The 25,051-nt window shown below is 36.6% G+C and overlaps 1 protein-coding gene and 1 non-coding gene across 6 annotated transcripts in view; one reads left to right on the top strand and one right to left on the bottom strand.

Annotated features, from left to right (window-relative positions):
• Positions 1-25,051, top strand: part of TAF4B (TATA-box binding protein associated factor 4b) — a 164,133-nt gene that overhangs the window by 127,259 nt on the left and 11,823 nt on the right. The gene's annotated exons all lie outside the window — the stretch shown is intronic.
• Positions 5,353-5,458, bottom strand: LOC123570156 (U6 spliceosomal RNA). The gene has a single exon (XR_006694148.1). It is a non-coding gene; the product is annotated as a U6 spliceosomal RNA (small nuclear RNA).

Here is a 25,051-nt window from a genome sequence, read left to right as displayed (position 1 = left end):
GTTGACGTGTGGATTTAGCTTTAGTCCCTCAGTCCTCTCTCATTTTCCCTTAGGCTAGCTAATTGTCCCAACACCATTTATTCAATAATTCTTTCCCTGCTAATTTGAAATGCTACCTTTATCACACACAATTGTATATGAAAAATACAGGTTCTCATATGTATTTGGGTCTGTTTCTGTATACTCTGAACCAGAGTTATCTAATAGAACTTTGTATGATTTTGAAAATGTTTGTGTCTGCAGTGTCCTGAATAGCCAGATATGGCTGTTGAGATCTTGAAATGTGGCTAGTGAGAGTAGAGTAAATTTTTAATTTTTTAGTTTAATATAAATTTTAATAGTCATATGCTGCTAGTGGCCACTATATTGGGCAGCACTGCAGGACTGCCCAATATAGTAGCCCTGTATAGTTCTGTTTATGACTATTTATATATTAGTATCAAACATGTTTTTAACCATCTTATTTTTATGTGTATAATTAAGTAGTGTTAAACACATTCACATTTTGAAAAGACCTCCAAAACCTTTTCATCTTGTAAAACTAAAATTCTGTACCCGGTAAACAATTCCACATTTCTCCACCAGCCTCTGGTAACCACCATTCTACTTTCTGTTTCTATGAGTTTAATTACTTAAGTACTTGAGGTTAATTTTAATTTTTTTTTTTTTTTTTTTTTTTGTAGAGACAAGGGTCTCTCTATGTTGCCCAGGCTGGCCTTGAACTCCTGGCCTCAAACAGTCCTCCCACTTCTGCCTCCCAAAGTGCTGGAATTATAGGCATGAACCATACTGTTGGCCCCAAATCTTAATGTAATATGTTTAAAAGTATGGAAAAACTGACCAGGCATGATGGTTCACACCTGTAATCCCAGCACATTGGGAGGCTGAGGTGGGCAGATTACTTGAGGTCAGGAGTTTGAGACCAGCCTGCCCAACATGGTGAAACCGTGTCTCTACTAAAAATACAAAAAGTAGCTGGGCATGGTGGCACATGCCTGTAGTCCCAGCTACTTGGGGGGTTGAGGCAGGAGAATCACTTGAACCTGGGAGGCAGAGGTTGCTGTGAGCTGAGATCATATCACTCCATTCCAGCCTGGGCGACAGAGTGAGACTCTATCTCAAAAAAAAAAAAAAAGGTATGGAAAAACTAGTTCAGCACAGAACTTATCTTTCTACTAGAAACAACTCTACTGAGTTGTTCTAGTACAGAAAAACTCACTGCCCTTTGTTTTTGGTCCATTTGTATATGATGTGTATAAATATTTTATTTAAATTGGGGTGTGCTATTTCATCATTACGTATATTCCTATAAATATGCCTTGTTAGCATACATTTTCTTTTGTGGCAAGAATAGTTATTTGTAACTTTTTTTTCCTCCATATATTTATAATATTATAATTCCTTTGAGAGTGAATTATAGGCATGTCTAAGTTCCTGACTTACTTATCTACCATAGTAACGTTATACAACACATTCTGTTAAATGTCTGCTTTGTGAAGAATCATCAGAGCACATGGGATAAGTACATGTGCTTTGAACTCAGAAAAATCTGGGTTTGCTTCTTGACTTTGTTAAGCTTTGTAACCTTGGATGAATTCTTTAAACCCCATACCTCTCTTATCCCCACCTGTAAAATGGGCATATTGCCTGTCTTAAGGATTGGTTTATGTGAAGCACTTAATTAGTGCCTGGCCTCAAATAAGTGCTTAATGAATTGTCATATTTGTAATCGTAGTAATAATGCCATTATTTCAGCTTTTAATAGTATTTTATCAGTAGCATTAATGGCCCGTAGTGAATTTGAAATGTTAATCATTAATCTCTTCTGAGCATCAATTATTATTCTCATTTGAATTTGTCACAAATTTTAGAGAATACTTTCTAATTTAAAATAAACAGAGATTTTTAGGTGTTTTTATTTATTATGTGTTTTAATCTGAGAAAATCCATTGGTTAGGGAAAAAACTGAATGTGCTATTTGTGTTCAAAACAATGATAAAAACCATTATGTGATTTCTCTACAATAAAATGCAAAATTATTTAATTTTTAGTTTCAAATCAGATGTTTACTAACTTGGATATGTATATATTGAATTGTCTGTCACTTGGTGCTTCTTTAGTTTTGAGAACTCAGGCATGCATATTTTCGCCTGTACTTCCTGGACTTTAAGCTGAGATACTGGTCAGATACTTTTAAGTATAATCAGTCCTTTGTATCTGTGGGTTCTGTCCACATCTGTGTATTCAGCCAACTGCAGATCAAAATTATTCGGAGGAAAAAACACCACATAATAAAAAATAACACTACAACAATTAAAAACTAGACTGAGTTTAAAAATACAGTCTTACACTATTTATATAGCATTTACGATGTATTATTTAGTGTAAGTAATCCAGAAGTGATTTCAAGTTTACGGTAAGATGTGCGTAGGTTACATGCAAATATTATGCCATTTTATATCAGGGACTTGAGTGTCTTTGGTTTTTGGTATCTATATCTTGGTGCCAGTCCCCCAAGGATACCAAGGGATGACTATAATGTCAACTTGAATTGAAAATATATGTTTCTTTAATCAGCTGGTGACATTTTTAGTACAATTCTTATTTTGAAATTAGCTGAACACTAGTTTCCTTGTTGTTGATTTTTTATTCATGTGTTTTAACTTTAAAGGCATTTTTCTTTTCAAAATGAGAGACAGGCTGTGTGCAGTGGCTCATGCCTGTAATCCCAGCATTTTGAGAGACTGAGGAGGGTGGGTCACAAAACCCTGTCTCTACAAAAAAAAAGAAAAGAAAAGAAAAAAAAAACACAGTGCCTGGTGGTGTGCGCCTGTAGTTCCAGCTATTTGGGGGGTTTAGGAGGGAGGATAGCTTGGCCCAGAAGGTCAAGGCTGCAATGAGCTGTGATCAGGCCACTGCACTCCAGCCTGGGTGACACAGCAAGACCCTGCCTAAGAAAAAAATAAAAGAAAAAAGGAGAGGAGAGGAGAGAGCCCTATTGCATGCTCTTTCAACATTTAGGTAAACTGCTGATTTGCATTAGTTACAATTGTTAAAAACCCTTTATTCACTTGCTTTATTTCTTCACAAATAACACAAAAATGATGTATGAAACCATTTTTACTTTCAATATTCTGTACTCTGGAAACAAAGGCTTTGCTTTTTGTTTGCTTCTTTCTTTATCAATGGGAACCTGAAATCTTAACATGTTTGAGTTAAATTCTTTAGAATCAGCATATAATCCCAGAGGGAAGTGGGAGTAGAATCTAGTTCTTCAGAGGGTAACTCTTTAGTTTTAATGCAGGTTTTTTCCTACTAAAAGGGAGCACTCTGAGTTGGGAAGACTGAATGGAATGATGGTAGTTTTTTTAAAAATGTAACATTTAAAAACATAGCGCTTTAGCATTTGAAGATTACCTTTATTGTTGCTAAGAGATTGGAGAAATTAGTTTTAGACCTTTGTCCTTGAGTATTTTTTGTTATGATAAAGCAAAACTTTTCTCATTAAACATGATCTATTTGTATAATTTATATATTAACCTAGCCTTTGGAAATTTACACTTGATATTCTCTGAAGTCTTGGTAAAATTGAATAGCATCTGCCACTATCTCCTCATGTTATCCTGACAAAAGAGCAGCAAGTATCAATTACAATTTTGAATAAAGATATTTATACCATAAGCTTATTGGCTAGTGGGTCACAGGGGGGTGGAGAAATAGTTAAAATGTACTATTTGGGAGTGCTTTGAAATGTGTCCTTTACTTTTACTTCTGTGGCTTGAAGTTATATGTATGAGATTAGTTTTTAAATTAATGTAGGCCATACAGATATTGATACAGTAAAATAAAACCTACTTTAAGATTTTTAGAGTATTTGTATGTGTGTGTTATGTATGTGTATTACATCGGTGATGTGTTTGGGGTTCTTTGGAATTTTAAAACATTAATCAATTTACTTCCTGTGTTAATTAGAGGTCCTTGGATTAGAAAGGATCTCTTTTCCCCCATTAGCTATACTTTCAAATATTTTGCATGCCTTATTAATGATCCAACAAGAATAACAATGTTTATTTATTTATTTATTTATTTATTTTTGAGACGGAGTCTCGCCCTGTCGCCCAGGCTGGAGTGCAGTGGCGCGATCTCGCTCACTGCAAGCTCCGCCTCCCAGGTTCATGCCATTCTCCTGCCTCAGCCTCCCGAGTAGCTGGGACTACAGGCGCCTGCCACCACGCCTGGCTAATTTTTTTTTCAAAGATAAGTTGTACTTTAACCGTACATAATACCATGTCTAAAAAATTGTACAAAATCAATTTTTGGAGCTATGAAAGTATACTAAATGAATCTGATTTTCAGCAGGCAGCAGAAGCTTCCTGCTTGTAACCAAAAAGTAAGTCTGAGAAGCTAGAAGGGAGTGTCTTGTAGAGGAGGGATGGTACTGGAGAGGGGTCTGTCCATGAACAGTAGGAACTCTGATGGTTGACGTGTGTTATGGTAAGAGTGAAAAAGCAGGAGGCAGAGTGAGACGGAGTCCATAGCTTTGTCATCTTCAGAGAACGTGGTAATAGTGATTTGTGGACTTAATTATTTTCTACACTATTTTCTTTCCATGAATCCTTCAGTATGTAGTAAGATAGGGCTTCCAAAGCATCAGTCTTGTGGTGGTCTTCTCGAACTCAGTGCTGTACATAGTTCTTTGACTGTACCTGATAGAATGTTTTTGGTTTTGTCTTTTTTGAGATGGGGTCTTGCTTTATCACCCAGGCTGGAGAGCAGTGGTGCAATCTCCACTCACTGCAACCTCCACCTCCCAGGCTCACACCATCCTCCCACCTCAACCTCCTGAGTTACTGGAACCACAGGCACATGCCACCTCACCTGATGCCACTGCTGATTTGCATTAGTCACAATTGTTAACAACCCTTTATTCACTTGCTTTGTTTCTTCACAAATAACACAAAAATGATATATGATCATCATTTTTGATGATCATCAAAAAATTACAGAATTTTTTGTATTTTTAGTTGCGACCAAGTTTCACCATGTTACCCAGGCTGGTCTCAAATTCCTGAACTCAGATGATCTGCTGCCTCGGCCTCCTAAAGTACTTGGATTACAGCTGTGAGCCACTGCGCCTGGCCTATTATTTTATTTTTATTTCTTAACTTCTTTATTTCCACTCATTTTATAAAGGAAGAGTTATAGAATTATTAAAACCAGATCTCTTTGGATTGTAATATTTCGAGTAGATTTGAGGAATAACTTCCTGACAGTGTTTAAACTAGCATGAATTTACCTAAGTGTACAATCTCCAACATGTTTTCCAACGCCAACATTTTATGAAATATATGTAAAAATGTGGAATGCTTCATGAATTTGCTTGTTATCTTGTGCAGGGGCCATGCTAATCTTCTCTGTATCATTCCAGTTTTAGTATATGTGCTGCCAAAGTGAGCACACCAGCATTCTTTAAGTTTCTCTAAAATGATGTGGAATCTCCCTAGAAGAGTAATAAAATAAGGTAGATTGCTCAATCAACAAATGATTATTGATTTAGGGGGAAAGGAAGGGGGATCTCCTATGTCTCCCATGCTTTTAAGATAGTACTGCTTAAAGCAAGGGATATAGATAGCTTTTTATTTGAGAGGAGGGAATGTTTAACTATTTTCACATTTAAAATGTCCAAGTGGTATAGAAGAGTATTTGTCCCTTGTAAGGAAACAATAGAAGAATATTTAAAACAGCTTTTCCTTGGATATTCTTTCTGAAAATTTCCATGCATATATTAGGTTAAACCATATGAACTTGCCTTTTTTTTAGGTGAACAGTTGTTAATTAAGTATTGGCAGTTTCAGATAGTTCAACCTAATACAATCATTTTATATATGTGCTTTTAAAATATATATGTAATAATCACAGTTTACCTTTATTGCAATTAGAATGTATTATCTTCCTTAGTCCTCATAATTCCTCTGTAAGATCATACTATTGTTTTCCTCAAATGAAAAAATTGTGATATAGAGAGGATTAGTTGCTTACCCGAAGTTCTATAATTAGTAAGTAGAAGAACCCAAGTACATGTCCAAAGAAATGTGTACTTTTAAGTACTATAATGGGATCATCCTAAAAGCACTATTCTATAATTTGTGGGACAATGTGTCTTGGACATTAATAGGATTCTCCAGAAGGAGCATAACAGTAGGATATACATATATACATGTATGTACAGGGATATTAAAAATGAGAATTGGCTTACATGATTATGGAAGCTGAGAAGTCTCACGCTATGCTGTCTACAGCCTGGAGACCCAGGTAAGTTGTTGGTATAATTCTGTCTGAATGTGAAGTCCTGAGAAACAGGGGAGCCAGTGGTATGGTGTAACTCTCAGTCCAAGGCGGAAGGCCTGAGAATGGGGATGGGGAATTAACTGGAGGTGGGTCACTGGTGTAAATACTGGAATGAGAACCTGGAGCTCTGATGTCTGAAGGCAGAAGATGCATGTACGAGCTCTAGAAGAGAGAGTGAGTTTGCCCTTTCTTTACCTTTTCGTTCTATCCAAGCCCTCAACTGATTGGGTCATGCATCCTTATATTGGTAAGGGTGGTTCTTTATTCAGTCTACTGATTCAAATGCTAATCTCTTCCCAAAACACTCTTATAGACACACAGAAACAATGTTTTGCCAGCTATCTGGGTAACCCTTAGCCCAGTCAAGTTGGCACATAAAATTAACCATCATAGACATTTTCCCATACTGGTACATATCCATTGATAGACATTTAGAATATTTTCATTTTTTTATTATAAATAATGAGCATCCTGTTTTATCTTCATGTAATCATTTGTTTTACAGGATTGATTTCTAGAAGTGGAACTTCTAGGTCCATGGATATGCACAAAATTTAATAGACACTCATAATGCTTACCAAAAGCATTCCAAAAGTTTCCACTGCTGATTGAGTGCCTGTTTCTCCATTTTCTTGCTAGTGATAGATATGATCAATCATTTAAGAATGTTTGTCACTGCAATTTTTTATTTATTGCATCTCTACTATTCCTTTGTGCTCTCTTCAAAGGTCAAAGTTCTGTTTTTACATGGAAAAATGGTGTAGAAGTGTTGAACAACCTCTAAAATAACCTATATGAGAAATACTTAGATTTTAAAACATTTATTTAAGTATTAAAATCATTTAGGGATAGTTTTTTTTTATAACTTAGAAATATGTACATTTTCAAATAGAGAACCAGGTTGAATTCTTATGGATATTTAAATGATCTTAAGTAGGTGTCATTTTCTTTACCATATTTGCTAGTTTTCATCATTTGAGGATAGGGTTAGATTATAATTGAAATACTAAGCCAGAAATTATTTTGGAAAACCCAAAGGCTTAAAACCTTTTGGGGACAAACAGTATTTCTTAAAGATAATTGTCTGTTTCTTGTTGTTGTCACAGGTGATTCTTCCCTCTGAAAAGGTACATAAGTAATTTAACTAAAAGTCTATTCACATGAAAGGCCCAGCTTTAATTTGCATTTCCTTAAGGGGTACAGGTAGCAATCACTCTTCACCTCCATTCCCTTCCACTAGGTTACAGGGGACCGTAGTTTTCTGAAGGGTTCCTTATTTATTTATAGCTGACTTATTAGACGTTTAAACAGATTTATTATCATCTAACTCTTTTGATAAATACATAGATTCAGCAGAATTTAGAACGTGCTGTTACCTTAGACAAAGCAGCTCCTTATATTTTAAGATTTTTTTTTTTTTTTACATTCTGTTTTATTCACACTTCATGAACAAATCTGCCTTGCTATTCATAAATGACCTAAACATAAATCTGAATTTTAGTTGGGTCTTTAAAATTTTCCAGACTTAAAAGTTGACTGTTTGTCTGCTATCTTTATGGACTTACTGTGAAATATGTTAAACTGCATATTATTGGCTTATTGTTTCTTCACAAGTCCCACATAAATGAGAGGCTGAAAACATATATTAACAAAAATAATGAAGAAAGGAGAAAAATGGCAGTAAGGGTATTCAGTAGAATTTGAAAGTTGATTCAAACTAGTGACTAGAGGCATTCATTCTGAGAAAAATAACTAGCCTAAGAGAGGAGAGAGGAAGCCTGAAATACTAATAGTCAGGTGCATGACTTCTAAATAGCAGCAGATTGGCAAGGATCACCTGATATTTGAGGGAAAACCTTTATGTGAAAGATAAAAGGGAGAATATGGAAGAAAAGGCATGAAGCAGAAGGAAACTGAAAAAGGGAAAAGAAAGGAAATGGAATATTTTGCAACCATTACACTAGACTAGAAGGCTATTTGAAAGAAAAGCAGTTGGGGAAAATGAAATACCCTGTTGGAAATGTAAGGTATAGTGAAAGAAATAAGCAATGATAGAAGAGTTAGAAGTTAAAACTCGGGACTGCTCCAAGAAAGTTGTTTGTTTTTAAGACAAAGATGGTGTGCCGGACTTGTATTGTGTCATACTAGCTAAGCTGGAACTGTTTCCCAGATTTCTTTTTTCTTTTGCATTGTTAGCAAGGGCCGTGAAGCATTTTGACTTTGAAAGGTAAATGTGAAATTGCAGACATATTCTTATGCTTAGAAGATCAGGGAGAGGACAACAGATGCTGTTGCAGCTCAAAGGCGTTGCTGGCATGGGCTGGCATAGGCATTGCCCAGCAGCTGGGCTCCTTAGCTCCTCTTCTCTTTTGGCTCCTCTGAACCCTGGGCCAGACCTAGCACTAGATGCAGAGTTACAGCTGAACATGAACTGTTTAACTAGGTTAACAATTACACCTGGCCAAATCTCTGGTAATGCCATATTTTGTATCATTTCTAGTCTTCTCTGGTCAAATGCTAACTAATACAGGGCTTTGTACCATTGGTAGCTGCAGAGGACTAGCACCTTAAAATATGGTTCTCTGGTCTAATCAGATCTAACAGCAATAATGATCCTGTCTCTAGTGGCAAAAGGGACACTGGTGGTCTGTGGCATGCAGTGGCAAAACAGTTAATTATCACTTGTAGACAGTAGAAATTAAATGCCCTTGGAAGGCAAGGCTTTGGGAGAAGAAGTATTTATTACCACATAACATTTTAGTGACAATAATAATGAGATAGATTGGTTCCTTCAAAATATACTGGAGAACTTAAGGAAGAAAAGGGCTGTAAATTCTGAGCTCAGAGTCCACATAAGGGAGTGAAATAATCTGTGATTGCCCTAAAAGAAATCCTTATCTCTTGTAGCCAAAGGCAGAGATTTCTAGACACCAAATCCAAAGTCTTTTCCTGCAGGTGGCTGAATTACAGTGCAAACTGAACTTCCAGTCTTGTAAGATCTCTTGGGTTAAAGTGTACATTTGTTGGGAAAGAGTGGAAAATTGGGATGAGAGATATGAGCAGATTCCGATGAAACTGGGTACCTTGAACTCCTCAGTTCTAATTCTATTGAACCTCCCTTTCCAGTCCTTCTACCCCTGTCTGTCTGAAGGAGGTTAGTCTCCTGTAGCACCCGTATTGGCTTCCCTTAAGGAAATTGCCTTAACATGAGACTACTGGTCTTCCTCAGGACCTATCCTCACCACCTCTCATTGCTTCTATACCTAGAATTAGCCTCAAGTTCCAGCAGCCCCCAGAGAATGAGGTACTAAGTGTCACCCATAATAAGCCAGGATGCGATGCACACTGAGTGAAGCACCTGATTTTGCCTGCAGTTACCTGAGGGGATGGTGTGGGAATGGATCCTAAGGGTGTAGGTTCAGAGTAGAAGGAATGTAAAGTTGGATCAGGCTGAAGTTATTGATATGGACTCACCAATAGAGATACTAGACAGAAGATATTAGATGAGAGAGAAGGCTAGGAGTGGCTTTAACAGTTTATTCAGTTGGTTGACTTAAAGCTAGATCAGAAGGTGGCCTGAAAGTGAAATTGAGATAGATGATAGAACTTTATTTATATATTATAAATATTTGTATCCAAAGGCTTGGAGAAATTGGGATGCTAGAGTGGATTTATCATGTAGGTCCTGATCACACATGCGGGTCCAGAGGATATTCATTTTATCAAAGCTATGAGAAATTAGGAATTCTCAAAAAAAGACCCAATTAAAATTCAGATTTATGTTTAGGTCATTATATGAATAAGTGAGGCAGATTTGTTCATGAAGCTTGAACAAAACAGAATGTTAAAAAAAAATCTTAAAATGTAAGGAGCTGCTTTGTCTAAAGTAACAGCATGCTCTAAATTCTACTGAATTGACATCATATTTATAAAAAGTGTTAGATGACAATAAATCTGTTTAAACATTTAACAAGTCAGCTATAATAAGTAAATAAGGAACTCTTCAAAAAACTGTGGTCCCCTGTAGCCCGGTGGAAGAGAATGGAGGTAAAGACCTGTGCCCCTAATTCTTACAGTTTCCTTATTTCTCTATTCATGAGGGGAGCCTCACCACCCTTGAGGAGCTCTGTTGGCTATTCGCTTTAAGTTAGTAATGACAGGGGAACTGCTGACCTCAAACTAGGCTCCTGGAATTCATTGGGAATGATAGGATCCCAGGTGGCAGTGGCAAGTAGTGTCATTTAATTGCTGAAGACAAGGTGAGTGTGGTTACTGTAATAGTCCACAAAGTCAGTGCAGTAATCAGAATAGTCTGAGCTGCAGAGATCTTTGATATTGGCTAGGTGATCATGGTATCCCTGGAACGGAAATAGATGGGAATCTATTTAGTCTTCCTTGATTTGTATAAACATATAAGCTCTAGGTCTGATAAACAGATACGTGACTTCGATGATCTCAATAAAGAATTATACACCCACAACCAGTCCCCAGATTTAAGCCAGTTTACAGACACCAATACCTTTGAATGAAGGAAAAGCCAGGTTCTCTTGAGGAAAGACCCTGCCTCACAGTGAGAAATTCTACTGTGAATTTATTTCTAGCCTTTCCTCAGAGGGCCTGCAGCCATTTGCCAGGTGATTGTGCACTGGGGAAGGGGAAATAATTAGACACTTTAGGGATTGGTAGACACTGGAGCTCAGTGTATAGGAAATCTAGGAGACCCAAAACACCATTGTTTTCCATTAGTTAATGGAGTTTTGGCATAGGTTTACCTCACAATGGACCCTGAACCCACAGCATGGTTATTTCCACATTCCTGGAATGGGGAATTGGAATAGACATACTCAGCAACTAACAGAGTTCCCACACTGGTTTCCTGACCCATGGGAGTGAGAGAAAGTAAAATGGAAGCCACTAGAATGGTGTCTACCTACCAAAATAGTAAACTGTTTCCTGGAGGAGTTGCAGAGCTACCATAAAGGATTTGAAAAATGCAAGAGTGGTGATTCTTACTACATTCCCATTCCCCTTGCCTGTTTGTCTTCGGAGAATGACAGTGGATTACCATAAACTTAATCAAGGTGATTTCAATTGCAGGTATTTTTTCCAGATGTGCTTTTGTTGCTAGAGCAAATCTATACAAATCCTGACTTTTGGTATGCAGATATTGATCTGGCATACACTTCTTTTCTGTATACCTATTAGTAAAGACCATCAGAATCAGTTTACTTTTGACTGGCAAGGTTTGCATTACACTCTTAGTAACCTACCTCAAGGCTGTATTAAGCCTTATGACGTATTAAGTCGTATGCAAAGGACCTGGATAGCTTCTTCCTTCCACATATTTTGCCTATCCGTTATATTAGTACCATGCTGATTGACCTGGTGATCAAAAAGTAACAACACCTCTTGACAGTTTAGTAAGCTGTGTGCATACCAGAGGGTGAGCAATGAGTCCCACAGAAATGTAGGGGCCTACTATCTTGGTGAACTTTCTAGGCCTTCAGTAGTTTGGAGCTTGTTGAGAAACGCTTTCCAAGGAAAGACAACTTGTGTCAGCCCCTCTCCCTTCACAAAGAGAGAGACACGTTTGGATTTTAAAGGCAACATGCACCTCATTTAATCTGAAGCGGGGATTGACCCCCTTTCTGTGAGCCTTGCTCCGCCTTATTGCCCTAGTCAGGAGCTCCAAAGCTTCCCCTCTTCTCTTACATTTAGTGTGTGGAATCTGTCCTCCCACTTTCTCTTAGTGTTTTGTCTCCAGTGGGCTTTTCACTGTCAGCTCTTCCCAGGTCCCCTTCCTGTTATTGTCACGCATACCTTTTGATTCCTCAGATTGGTGATTTCTCTTAGCTCCTGCCTTCCTCTTTAATGTAAATTTTTAAATTTAAAATGTTTATATTAAAATCAATGTATGTATATTGTAGAAAATATGAAAAGAAATTAAACGTTATCTAAAAAAAATGTATTGCCAATTGCTTTCCTCTTAAAGTGAACTAGTTTACATTCCTACCAGTGTTGTATGAAAGTGTTTATTAGGATCTCAATACTGGATATTATTATTTTAAAAAAATAATCCATGATGGCATTTGTCATCTCTCAGACTTTTGAATTGAATTGGTAATCTTTCCATCCTTTATTTAGGAGTTGTAATATACTTGTTGAGATGGCATTTGTATTCATTCATTCATTCATTCATTTATTCATTTATTCATTCCTCCCTCCCTTTGTTCAACTAGCGTTACTAAGTGCGATGGCTAGGTCTCAGCTTCCTTGGAATTTAGTAGTCCAAACAGTTAGCTTTCTTTATCATAGCAGTGCTCGATTTATGCCACTATGGCCTTTTCCACCTTAACACAAAGCATGATTAGGAATGTATGAGGGCAGTCCATAATGCACCTTGTTAGCATGGTGGCCATGATAGCCAGCCATAGATACTTGTTGTTAAACTGAAAATTATGTTTATTATTAGCAAAATACTGAGCTCACAGAATTTAAGATTCCCATGTCTTCCTCAAGTATTTTTAGTGTTGCATTCCACTGTCCTATTAAGTATTCCAGTTACTATTCTTCCCAGGGCAAATTGTGTGTTGATGGTGTTTTATATGTAATATTTGAGGCTTTACATGGTATTTTTTCTTCAAATCACTTTAATTATAGTTAGCCTAATCATGAGCTTATGCTAAGAAAGTTTTTTTTTTTTAAAGACTGTCCAGCTTTAAGATAATTTCTATGAGTTTTTGAAACACTCCGTCTGCCTGCTTCTTCTGTAATTTAGAGTACCGTTACTCTCCTTACGTTGTAGTGTTCTCACAGGTCCAGTTATATTGTTATTATTCTATAATGTTGTACCTGTCTCTTTCTGCCTTTATGCAGCTCTTTGGTTTACACTTCAGTGACTATGAGAAGCATGAATTGCCTGTTATATAGGATTGCCTATAATAAGTATCAGTCAGGTCCTAGAGGGTTTTCCAAAGTGATCAATGAGTGCTGATTAACAACAAACCAATGTTTATGGGAAAAGTGGTTGGTAACTCTATTACCTTTCCGTAGTTTAAATGATGGTTAATTTCTCTGTGAAATTTGTCCCAGTTAGATGTTCAGATTTTCAATGAACGTTACCCACAATACTGAGTTTACATGAAAAACAATGAATTGTTTAAGTATACCTTATAATGATATTTAGTGTACCCTATTTAGCTTCTGTTTACATATGCATTTTTCTCAAGAATTCCATGAAATATTGAAGGAAAAGTAAACATAGGTTGATTTTCAAGTGTTTATTTGAACGTGTTTTGGCTTGTCAGGTGTGTGCCAACTTCTTTTTTCATCGAGATATAATTTATGTACAATAAATTCACTTTTGTAAAGTGCCCAATCCAGCTCTTTTTAGTATATTCAGAAGACTGCGTAATCATCCCCACTATTTAATCCCAGAACATTTTCATTACCCTGCAAAGACATAGCTTGTTTCTTTAGCCATTAGCAGTCATCCTGTCAGTTCCTGACAACCACTAATCTACTTTTCTGTCTGTAAGGATTCACCTATTGTAGGCATTCATATAAACGGAATCATATAACATGTGGCCTTTTGTATCTGGCTTCTTTCACTTAGCATAATGTTTTCATGGTCTGCCTGTATTGTAGCATGTATCAATACTTCATTCTTGTTTTTGATTGAATAATATTCCATTGTATGAATATGCATTTTGTTTATTCATCAGCTGATGGACATTTGGTTGTTTATACTTTTTGCTATTATGAGTAATGCTGCTATGTACATTCATATACAACTTCTTAGGTGGTCATATATTTTCATTTATCTTGGGTATGTCCCTAAGAGTAGAACGTCTGGGTCATATGGTGACTATGTTTGATGTTTTTGGGAACTGCCAAACTGCTTTCCATAGCAACTACATGATTTGACTTTTCCATCCACAATGCACAAGGGTTCTACTTTCTCCACATCCTTGCCAACACTTGTTATTGTCTTTTTAAAATTTTTATTATTGTCATTCTAATGTGTGTAGAAGTAGTATCTCCTTGTGGTTTTGCTTTGCATTTTCCTGAAGACTAATGATGTTGAGCATCTTTTCATGTGCTTTAGACTGTTTGTACATCGACTTTCTAAAAATAAGTTCAATTTATCATTTTTTTCTTTGGTTACTTGTATTTAGTTGTCATATCCAAAAACACCATTATTTAATCCAGTGTCACAATAATTTATATCTATATTTTCTTCTAGGAGTTTTATAGTTTTAGTTCTTACATTTACGTATTTGATCCACTTTGAGTTAATATTTGTATATGGCATGAGGTCGGGGCCCAAATTCATTCTTTTGTGTGTGGCTATCCAGCTGTCCAGGCATCATTTTTTGAAAACATTATTCTTTCCCCATTGCATGATCTCAACAGCCTTGTCAAAACTCAGTTGATAGTAGATATGTAGAATTATTTCTAGGCTCTCAATTCTATTTGATCCATCTATGTATCTGTCCTTACACCAGTACCACACTGTCTTGATTACTATAACTTTGTAGTTAATTTTGAAATTGGGAAGTGTGAGTCTATTTGTTTTCAAGATCATTTTGACTATTATGGGTCCTTTATATTTTCATGTGTATTTTAGGATCAGCTTGTTAGCTTCAACCAGAAAAAAAGGTAGACAGTATTTTGATATGAATTGCATTGAATATATATAGACAAATTTGGGTAGTATTGCCAACTCAGCAATATTAAATAGTCTTTTCATTGATATTCTTCAGTTTCTTTTGACAGTGTTTATAGTTTTCAGTGAACAAGTCTTGTACCACTAGTTAAAATTTTTTTCCTAAATATTATTCTTTTTGATGCTGTTGTACATAGCATTGGTTTCTTAATTTTATTTTTGGATTGTGCATTGTCAGTGTATAGAACTACTATGTAGTTTTGTACATTGATTTTTTTTTTTTATCCTGCAGCCTTGCTGAATTCGTTTATTCTAATAATTTTTTGTGAGTTTCTTGGGATTTTCTATATACAAGATCATGTCATATGCAAATAGTGGTAGTTGTATTTCTTTCACTTCTGGATGCCTTGTTATTTCATTTTCTTGCCTAGTTGTCTTGGCTAGAACCTCCAGTACTAGTTGAATAGAAATGGTGGAGCAGACATCCTTTTTTATGTCAGAATTTAGGGGAAAAGAGTTCAGTCTTTGACCAGTAAGTGTGATGTTAGCTGTGGGTTTCTCACAGATGCTTTTTTTTTTTTTTTTAAGGTTGAGGAAGTTTGCCTTCTATATTTATGGTTTGTTTAGTCTTTTTATCATGAAAGAACGTTAAGTTTTTTCAAATGCTTTTTCTGCCTCTTTTGAGATGATTGTGCTTTTTTTTCTTTATCTATAGAAGGTATATTACATTGATTGATTTTTATGTATTGAACGCACCTTGTATTCCTGGGATAAATCCCACTTGGTTATTGGTGTATAGCACTTTTTATATACTATTAGTTTCTGCTTGCCAGTATTTCATTGAAGAGTTTTGCATCCATATTCATAAGGAATAATAGTCTGCAGTGGTTTTTTCATGATGTCTTTAGCTTGTTTAGGTATCAGGGTAATACCATCCTTGGAGAATGGATTAGAAAGTGTTTCCTCCTCTCATTTTTTGTAGAAGAGTTTGTGAAGTATTGGTGTTAATTCTTCTTTAAATGTTTGATAGATTTCAATAGTGAAGCCATCTGGCCCTGTGCTCTTCTTTGGGAAAACTTTATTAATTACGAATTCAGTCTCTTCTTCTAGGATCATGTGCCAGTTTAATTCATCTTCTGCTTCTTAGCACTAGGCATGTATGTGGTCCTGTATCCATTTTTATTATTTGTTCTTCTCCTCAGTGTTCCTTCTTAATTCTGCATGTATGAGTAGATGCTAGAAGCCTAACAAACCTTGTCATTAAATGGTCATGTTGTGTTTTTATTGCAACAAGTTTAAATAGTAAAACCATCTGCTGGCTTTAACTTTGTGTTATTCAAGGAGATTTAGTTGTTTGCTACTACTCTTCTGGCACAAACAACACCATGGGAATACCCAGGTGTTTGGTTGTTGTTTTGTTGTTTTAACCCAGTATTATACGTAAATGGGCCATTCACAGGGTCTGTTCATGACAGGTCATGTTCTAGATTTATTACTCCTCTCAGTAGTTTGCTAATGTTATTTCTTGTGTGTTATAGTTTGTTGCTGTTGACAGTGCTTTCAGTGATTGTATTTGGCTTCCCTCATTAGGGATTTCAACAAAATCAGTTATTCTTCATCGTCCCAAACTGGTATTACATATAGCAAACAAAAGCATGTACATTTGTCCTTGGAAATTAAGTAGGTAAAGGTAATTGTTAGTTAAATTGTTAGTTTAGGAAATAAAATGGCAAGGTAGATTAAGTCTAGTAATTAGATTTTTTTAAAAATGCTGCTTATATGTGTTTTTGACCATTAGCTTATAGACTGTTCTCAACTGTACTCCTATGGGGTGTTTGGAAATGTGTGAAGTGGTGGTGTTTTGACACAGTGATTCAGTGAAGGGTGGGGTGGGTTGTGTGCTACTGGCATTTTGTGGCTTGGGGCCAGTGATACTAAACATTTCACAGCGTGAGAGGGCAAATTCACTTAATTTAGCTTACCCAGAATTCTAATAATATCCCCATTAAGAAACACTGATACATAAATTTCTCAAGCATTTCAGTAATATTTGTAATATTGAGTTACCATGCTCTAGGATCTTATAGTATCTTTCAGGTAACTTTTGAAATTTACAAACATCTTTTCACATAAGTGTTGGAGTAAACATTTCTTTGTCTACTTTCTCTGTAGCTATTATAATGTTTGTGATGTAGAATTCCAGCTTGACAAACTTCTCATACGTCTATACCAAAGTACACCAGATCATAGGAAAGAGTAACCATGTTCCTTTGGGGAAGTCTTCAGGAAGGGTTGACTTTGACATCTCAATTTTAAGTTATAAATTTAAATTAACTTTGCATTTGCTTTTCAGATTGAGGTATAATTTATATACAATAGACTGTATTGATTTTAATTGTAACCACTATCCCAGATCAAGATATAAAACATTTGTATGATCCCCAGAAAGTTCTATTATGCCTTTTACCACCTCCAATCCCCTCTGCAATTACTGATCTAATTTCTGTTACCATGGCTTAATCTTTCCTGTTTCAGAACTTTGTAGAATTCGAAACCATACGATAATGTAGTCTTGTTTCTGAATTATTTCACTCATAATGTTTTTGAGATTGATTCACATTATACATATCAGTAGTATATGCTTTTTAGTGCTGAGTTGTCTTCTGTTTTATAAATGCTCCATAATTTGTTTATTCAATGTTACTGGGCTGTTTTCAATATTTGGCTGGATGGATAAAGCTGCTTTATCCATACAAAGCTGCATTCTTGTAAAAGTCATTTTGTGGCCTATGTTTTCATTCCTCTTTGATAAATACTTAGGAGTACTACTGTTGGATCATAGGATAGGTATATATTTAATCTTAAGAGACTCTAAACTCTTTTTCAGATGGTTGTACCATTTCACACTCCCTTTAGCAATGTACTTTTATTTTTATAATGGTGCCTTTTGGAGGAGCAGAAGGTTTTAATTTTGACAAAGTCCAATTTATCATCATTTTCTTTTATAATTAGTACTTGCTGTATCCTAAAAAAATCTTTGTGTACCCCATGTTATGAAGATTTACCCTGTGTTTTCCTGGAAGCTTTATAACTTTAACTTTTATGTTATAGGTCTTTGATCTATCTTGATTTAATATTTGTGTCTGGTGTGAAGTCGGGGGTTGAAGTTTATTTTTTCACATACAGGTATCCTGTTACTCTACCCCATTTATTAAAAAAGGCTTTCCCCATTGCATCACTTTATAGCTTATGTTGAAAACCAATTAACTATGTATGTGGACATATCTATACACATACACTATTCTGTTTGTTTATTTTTCTCTATTTATGCCATACTACAATCTCTCTTGTAACAGTTTAGAAATCAGATAGTGTGAGTGCTGCAGCTTTGTCCTTTTTTAAAACAAGGTTATTTGGGGCTATTCTGTATCCTTTGTATCTTCATATGAATTTTTAGAATCATTTTGTCATTCTTACAAAAATGTCTAGGTATTCTTTATTAGGATGGCATTGAATCCATAGATCAATTTGCAGAGAATTTACATCTTAACAATATTGAGGCTTCCAATATTGTTCCACTTAATTCTGTCACCTTTATCTGCAATGTTTTAGTTTTCCATGCACAAGTCTTTGACATCTTTTATCCATTTATACATAGGTATAATTTTTTTATGCTATTGTATTTTCAAAATTATATACGTTCCAATTGTTTGTTGCTAACATATCAAAGTAAAGTTGATATTGACATAGATCTTGTATCCTCCATTCTACTAAATTCAGTTAATTGTTCTAGAGGTTTTTTGGAATAAATGTCTTAAGATTTGCTAAGCAAATCATGCTGTCCACAAATAAAATTAAGAGTACGTCTTCCTTTCCAATCTTTATGCTTTTTATTTTCTTTTCTTGCCTTAGAGCACTGGCTAACATCCCCATTACTATGTTTAATAGAAGTGGTGAGAGTAGACATCCTTTCCTTATTCCTGATCTTAGAGGGAAAGCATCCAGTATTTCACTCTCAATATGATATTAGCTGTAGGTTTTACATAGAGGAAATTTCTTTTCTTCCTGGCTGACTGAAAGCTTTTACTATAGTGGGTATTGAATATTGTCAAGGCTCATACAAATTTATTTGATTATTTAATTTTCATATGAGTTTTCTCTTAGTCTCTCAATTTGGTTTTAAATTAAATTTAAATTATCTTAATTTGGTTTTCTCTTTCTTTCAATTTATTCTCTTACGCTGATATCTTAATTTTAACTAACTTTTTTTTTTTGAGATGGAGTTTCACTCTTGTCGCCCAGGCTGGAGTGCAGTGGTGCAATCTCAGCTCACTGCAGCCTCCGCCTCACGGGTTCAAGCAATTCTCATGCTTTAGCCTCTTGAGTAGTTGGGATTACAGGCATGCACTACCACACCCAGCTAATTTTTGTATTTTTAGTAGAGATGGGATTTCACCATGTTGGCCAGGCTGGTCTTGAACTTCTGACCTCAGGTGATCCACCCACTTCAGCCTCCCAAAGTGCTGGAATTACAGGCCTGAGTCACTGTACCCAGACAATTTTAACTAACCTTTTAATCCTGGGATAAATCCCACTTGGTCATAATATACAATTGATTTTACATGTTACTAGATTCAATTTGTTATTCATTTAGTCTGTTGAGGATTTTTGCATCTATGTTCATGAATAATACTGATCTGTAATTTTCTTTTGTCGTAACGTCCTTGTTAACTTGCTTTGAATTGTGCTCATGTAATATGCTGGGAAGTATCCCTTCTTCCTGCCATTTTTGTTCGAAAAAGTTTGTGTAGAAATGGAGTTACTTTCTCTTTAAATGTGTGATAGAATTTATCAGTGAAGCCATCTGGACCAGGAATTTTCTAGGCTGGGAAAACTCAGTGTTGGATTTTCTTTCTTTTGGTATTAGCTTTTGAAAATTGTGTTTTTCAGATAATTTTTACACTCATCTAAGTTGCTGGAATTGTTTACATGAAATGATTAACCATGTCTTCTTTTAATGTCTGTAGTGATGTTATCCTTTCTTTCATTTCTGATATTGATAATTTGTGTTTTTTCACTTTTTCCTGATCAGTCTAGATAAGGGTTTACAAATTGTATTAATCCTTTCCAAATACTAACTTACAGCTTTCATTTTTTCAAAAAATTTGTCTGTTTTCTATTGTATTGATTTCTACTCCTATTATTTCTATTATTTTCCTTTCTTCTATTTATATTGAGTTCTTTTTCCAGCCTCTTAAGGTGGAAGCCTGTAATTGACCTTACACATTTCTACGTTTAAAGCTATACAATTCCATTAGTTTTCTACTTTAGCCTTACCCCTACAGATTTAGATATGTTGTGTTTTTATTATCAACTTTGAAAATATTCCCTTACTTCCATCCTGGTTTCTTTTTTGACCTACAGATTATTTAAAAGTGTGGTGTTTAATTTCCAAATGTTTGGTGTTTTCATTGTGGTCAGAGAACATAGCCTGATTTTAGTCCTTTACGTTTACTAAGGGCTTGCATGGTTTATCTTGATGAATACTGAATGTCTTTCTTGTGAATTGCCTCCTTTTGTCCTTGCGAATTGATCTTCCTTTCTAGTAATATTCCTTGTCTTGAAGTCTGCTTTGTTTTTTTAAAGTTTTATTTTAGTGCTTTGCTTGATACTGTTATAGCCATGTCAGCTTTCTCACCCTTAGTATTTACATAGTTTATCTTTTCTCCTTTGGTTTACTTCCACCTTATCTGTGTCTTTATTTAAAGCAGGTCTCTTATAAATAACATATAATTGAGTTTTGATTTTTTTACCAGAATGAAAATTCATTTGGAGTGTTTGGTTCAATGTTTAATGTAAATACTGCTGTGACTGGATTTAAGTCCATTGTCTTGCTATTCGTTTTTAAATTTCCCAGTTTTTTCTCCTTTTCTGCCATCTTTTGAGTTAATCAAGCAGTATTTTAGTATTCTGTGCTACGTTGTCTGTTTCCTTTTTAGTTAATAGTCTTATTTATATACTTATTTCTTGAGACAGAGTCTTGCTCTGTTGCCCAGGCTGGAGTGCAGTGGCACAATGATTGCTCATTATAGCCTCAACCTCCCAGGTTCAAGCGATCCTCCCATCTCAGCCTCTGGAGTAACTGGGACCACAGGTGCATGCCACCACGCCTGGCTGATTTTAGTATTTTTAGTAGAGGTGGGGTTTCACCATGTTGCCCAGGCTGGTCTTGAGCTCCTGGGCTCAAGTGAGCTGCCTGCATCGGCCTCCCAAAGTGCTGGGGTAACAGGCATGAGCCACTGTGTCCAGCCCTTTTATTTTGTTTAATGGTTGCTGTGACTCTGTTCAAAGGTACAATGTGCACCCTTAACTGACTGCACTCGGCTTTGGAGTAATACCACTTCACACAGAATGGAAGAGTCTTTTGAAACCAAGTAATTTGGCTGAGCGTGGCGGCTCACTTCTGTAATCCCAGCACTTTGCGAGTCCTAGGCAGGCGGATCACCTGAGATCGGGAGTTGGAGACCAGCCTGACCAACATGGAGAAACCCTGTCTCTACTAAAAGTACAAAATTAGCTGGGCATGGTCACACATGCCTGTGGGTCCCAGCTACTTGGGAGACTGAGGCAGGAGAATCACTTGAACCTGGGAGGCAAAGGTTGCAGTGAGCTGAGATCACACCATTGTATTCCAGCCTGGGCAACAAGAGCGAAACTCTGCCTCTAAATAAATAAATAAATAAATAAATAAAAAACGAAACCAAGTCGTTAATTATACACACCCTCCATCCTTTGTGCTATTGTTGTCACCTACTTTACTGCTATGTATGTTGTAACCTTCCTAGTATGTTATTATTAATGGTCATATATCTTTTAAATAATTTATGAAAAGAAAATGTTTTTTATATTTCCAATTTCTAATGCTTTTTTTTATAAATTCATATTTTATTCTAGAGTCATTTTTCTATCAGCCTGTATGCAACTCATCAACTCTAGAATTACTAGAGTTTTAAACAAAACTATTATTAATACATGTAAAGATATTGATAAATTCAACTTTAGTTTTGAGGCACAACAACCCTTATTATATTGTAGCTTTTATTTATATTCACAATTCTCCAAAGAAAAATCAAAGCTAGTTCTTAAAAAATGTTACCTAGCAGTCCTTTGAAGAAATTTTAAGAAAATAAGAGGTAAAACTTATCTCCGGACATAGTTTATGTGAGTTTTCAGAGGGCTTTGCAAGTGTCTTAATAAAAGTTTAAAGAAAATAACCAGTGGCACCAAGATGGCCGAATAGGAAAAGCTCCAGCCTCCAGCTCCCAGCGTGAGCAACACAGAAGACGGGTGATTTTTGCATTTCCAACTGAGGTACTGGGTTCATCTCACTGGGGCATGTTGGACAGTGGGTGCAGCCCAATGAGCAAGAGCCAAAGCAGGAGGAAGTGCAAGGGGGAAGGGAATTCCCTTTCCCAGCCAAGGGAAACTGTGACACACAAAACCTGGAAAATCGGGTCACTCCCACCCTAATACTGCGCTTTACCAAGGGTCTTAGCAAACGGCACATCAGGAGATTATATCCCGCGCCCGGCTCGGAGGGTCCCACGCCCATGGAGCCTCCCTCATTGCTAGCACAGCAGTCTGAGATCTAACTGCAAGGTAGCAGCGAGGCTGGGGGAGGGGCGCCTGCTGTTACTGAGGCCTAGTAGGTAAACAAAGCAGCCGGGAAGCTCAAACTGGTTGGAGCCCACCACAGCTCAAGGAGGCCTACCTGCCTCTGTAGACTCCACCTCTGGGGACAGGGCATAGCCAAACAAAAGGCAGCAGAAACCTCTGCAGATGTAAATGTCCCTGTCTGACAGCTTTGAAGAGAGTAGTGGTTCTCCCAGAATGGAGTTTGAGATCTGAGAACGGACAGACTGCCTGCTCAAGTGGGTCCCTGACCCCTGAGTAGCCTAACTGGGAGACAGCCCCGACCAGGGGCAGACTGATACCTCATACCTCACACGACCAGGTACACCTCTGAGATGAAACTTCCAGAGGAACGATCAACATTTGCTGTTCAGTAATATTCACTCTTGTGCAACCTCTGCTGCTGATACCCAGGCAAACAGGGTCTGGAGTAGACCTTGAGCAAACTCCAACAGACCTGCAGCTGAGGGTCCTGACTGTTAGAAGGAAAACTAACAAACAGAAAGGACATCCACACCAAAACCCCATCTGTACATCACCATCATCAAAGACCAAAGGTAGATAGAACCACAAAGATGGGGAAAAAGCAGTGCAGAAAAGCTGAAAATTCTAAACATCAGAATGTCTCTCCCCTTCCAAAGGAATGCAGCTCCTTGCCAGCAACGGAACAAAGCTGGACAGAGAATGACTTTGATGAGTTGAGAGAAGAAGGCTTCAGACGATCAAAATTGTCTGAGCTAAAGGAGGAAGTATGAACCCAGTGCAAATAAATTAAAACCTTGAAAAAAGATTTGACAAATGGCTAACTAGAAAAACCAATGTAGAAAAGTCCTTAAATGACCTGATAGAGATGAAAACCATGACATGAAAACTACGTGACAAATGCATAAGGTTCAGTAACCGACTCGATCAACTGGAAGAAGGGATATCAATGATTAAAGATCAAATGAATGAAATGAAGCAAGAAGAGAAGTTTAGAGAAAAAAGAATAAAAAGAAATGAACAAAGCCTCCAAGAAATATGGGACTATGTGAAAAGACCAAATCTGTGTCTGATTTGTGTACCTGAAAGTGATGGGGAGAATGGAACCGAGTTGGAAAACACTCTGCAGGATATTATCCAAGGAACTTCTCCAACCTAGCAAGGCAGGCCAACATTCAAATTCAGGAAATACAGAGAATGCCACCAAGATACTCCTCGAGAAGAGCAACTCCAAGACACATAATTGTCAGATTCACCAAAGTTGAAATGAAGGAAAAAATGTTAAGGGTAGCCAGAGAGAAAGGTGGGGTTACCCACAAAGGTAAGCCCATGAGACTAACAGCGGATCTCTCGGCAGAAACTCTACAAGCCAGAAGAGAGTGGGGGCCGATATTCGACATTCTTAAAGAAAATAATTTTCAACCCAGAATTTCATATCCAGCTAAACTAAGCTTCCTAAGTGAAGGAGAAATAAAATCCTTTACAGACAAGCAAATGCTGAGAGATTCTGTCACCACCAGGCCTGCCCTACAAGAGCTCCTGAAGGAAGCACTAAATGTGGAGAGGAAAAACCAATACCAGCCACTGCAAAAACATCCCAAAATGTAAAGGCCATCGATGCTAGGAAGAAACTGCATCAACTAACGAGCAAAATAACCAGCTGATATCATAATGACAGGATCAAGTTCACACATAACAGTATTAACCTTAAATGTAAATGGGCTAAATGCTCCAATTAGAAGACAGAGACTGGCAAATTGGATAAAGAATCAAGACCCATCTGTTTGCTGTATTCAGGAGATGCATCTCATGTGCAGAGACACACATAGGCTCAAAATAAAGGGATGGAGGACGATCTACCAAGCAAATGGAAAACAAAAAAAGGCAGGAGTTGCAATCCTAGTCTCTGATAAAACAGACTTTAAACCAAAAAAGATCAAAAGAGACAAAGAAGGCCATTACATAATGGTAAAGGGATCAATTAAACAAGAAGAGTTAACTATCCTAAATATATATGCAACCAATACAGGAACATCCAGATTCATAAAGCAAGTCCTTAGAGACTTACAAAGAGACTTAGACCCCCACACAATAATAATGGGAGACTTTAACACCCCAGTGTCAACATTAGACAGATCAACGAGACAGACAGTTAACAAGGATATCCAAGAATTGAACTCAACTCTGTACCAAGTGGACCTGATAGACATCTACAGAACTCTCCACCCCAAATCAACAGAATATATACATCACACTTATTCCAGAATTGACCACATAGTTGGAAGTAAAGCACTCCTCAGCAAATGTAAAATAACAGAAATTATAACAAACTGTCAGACCACAGTGCAATCAAACTAGAAC

The sequence above is a fragment of the Macaca fascicularis genome, chromosome 18 (genome assembly GCF_037993035.2).
Source record: "Macaca fascicularis isolate 582-1 chromosome 18, T2T-MFA8v1.1".
Classification (NCBI taxonomy): domain Eukaryota; kingdom Metazoa; phylum Chordata; class Mammalia; order Primates; family Cercopithecidae; genus Macaca; species Macaca fascicularis.
This window is presented reverse-complemented; position numbering and strand designations above follow the sequence as displayed.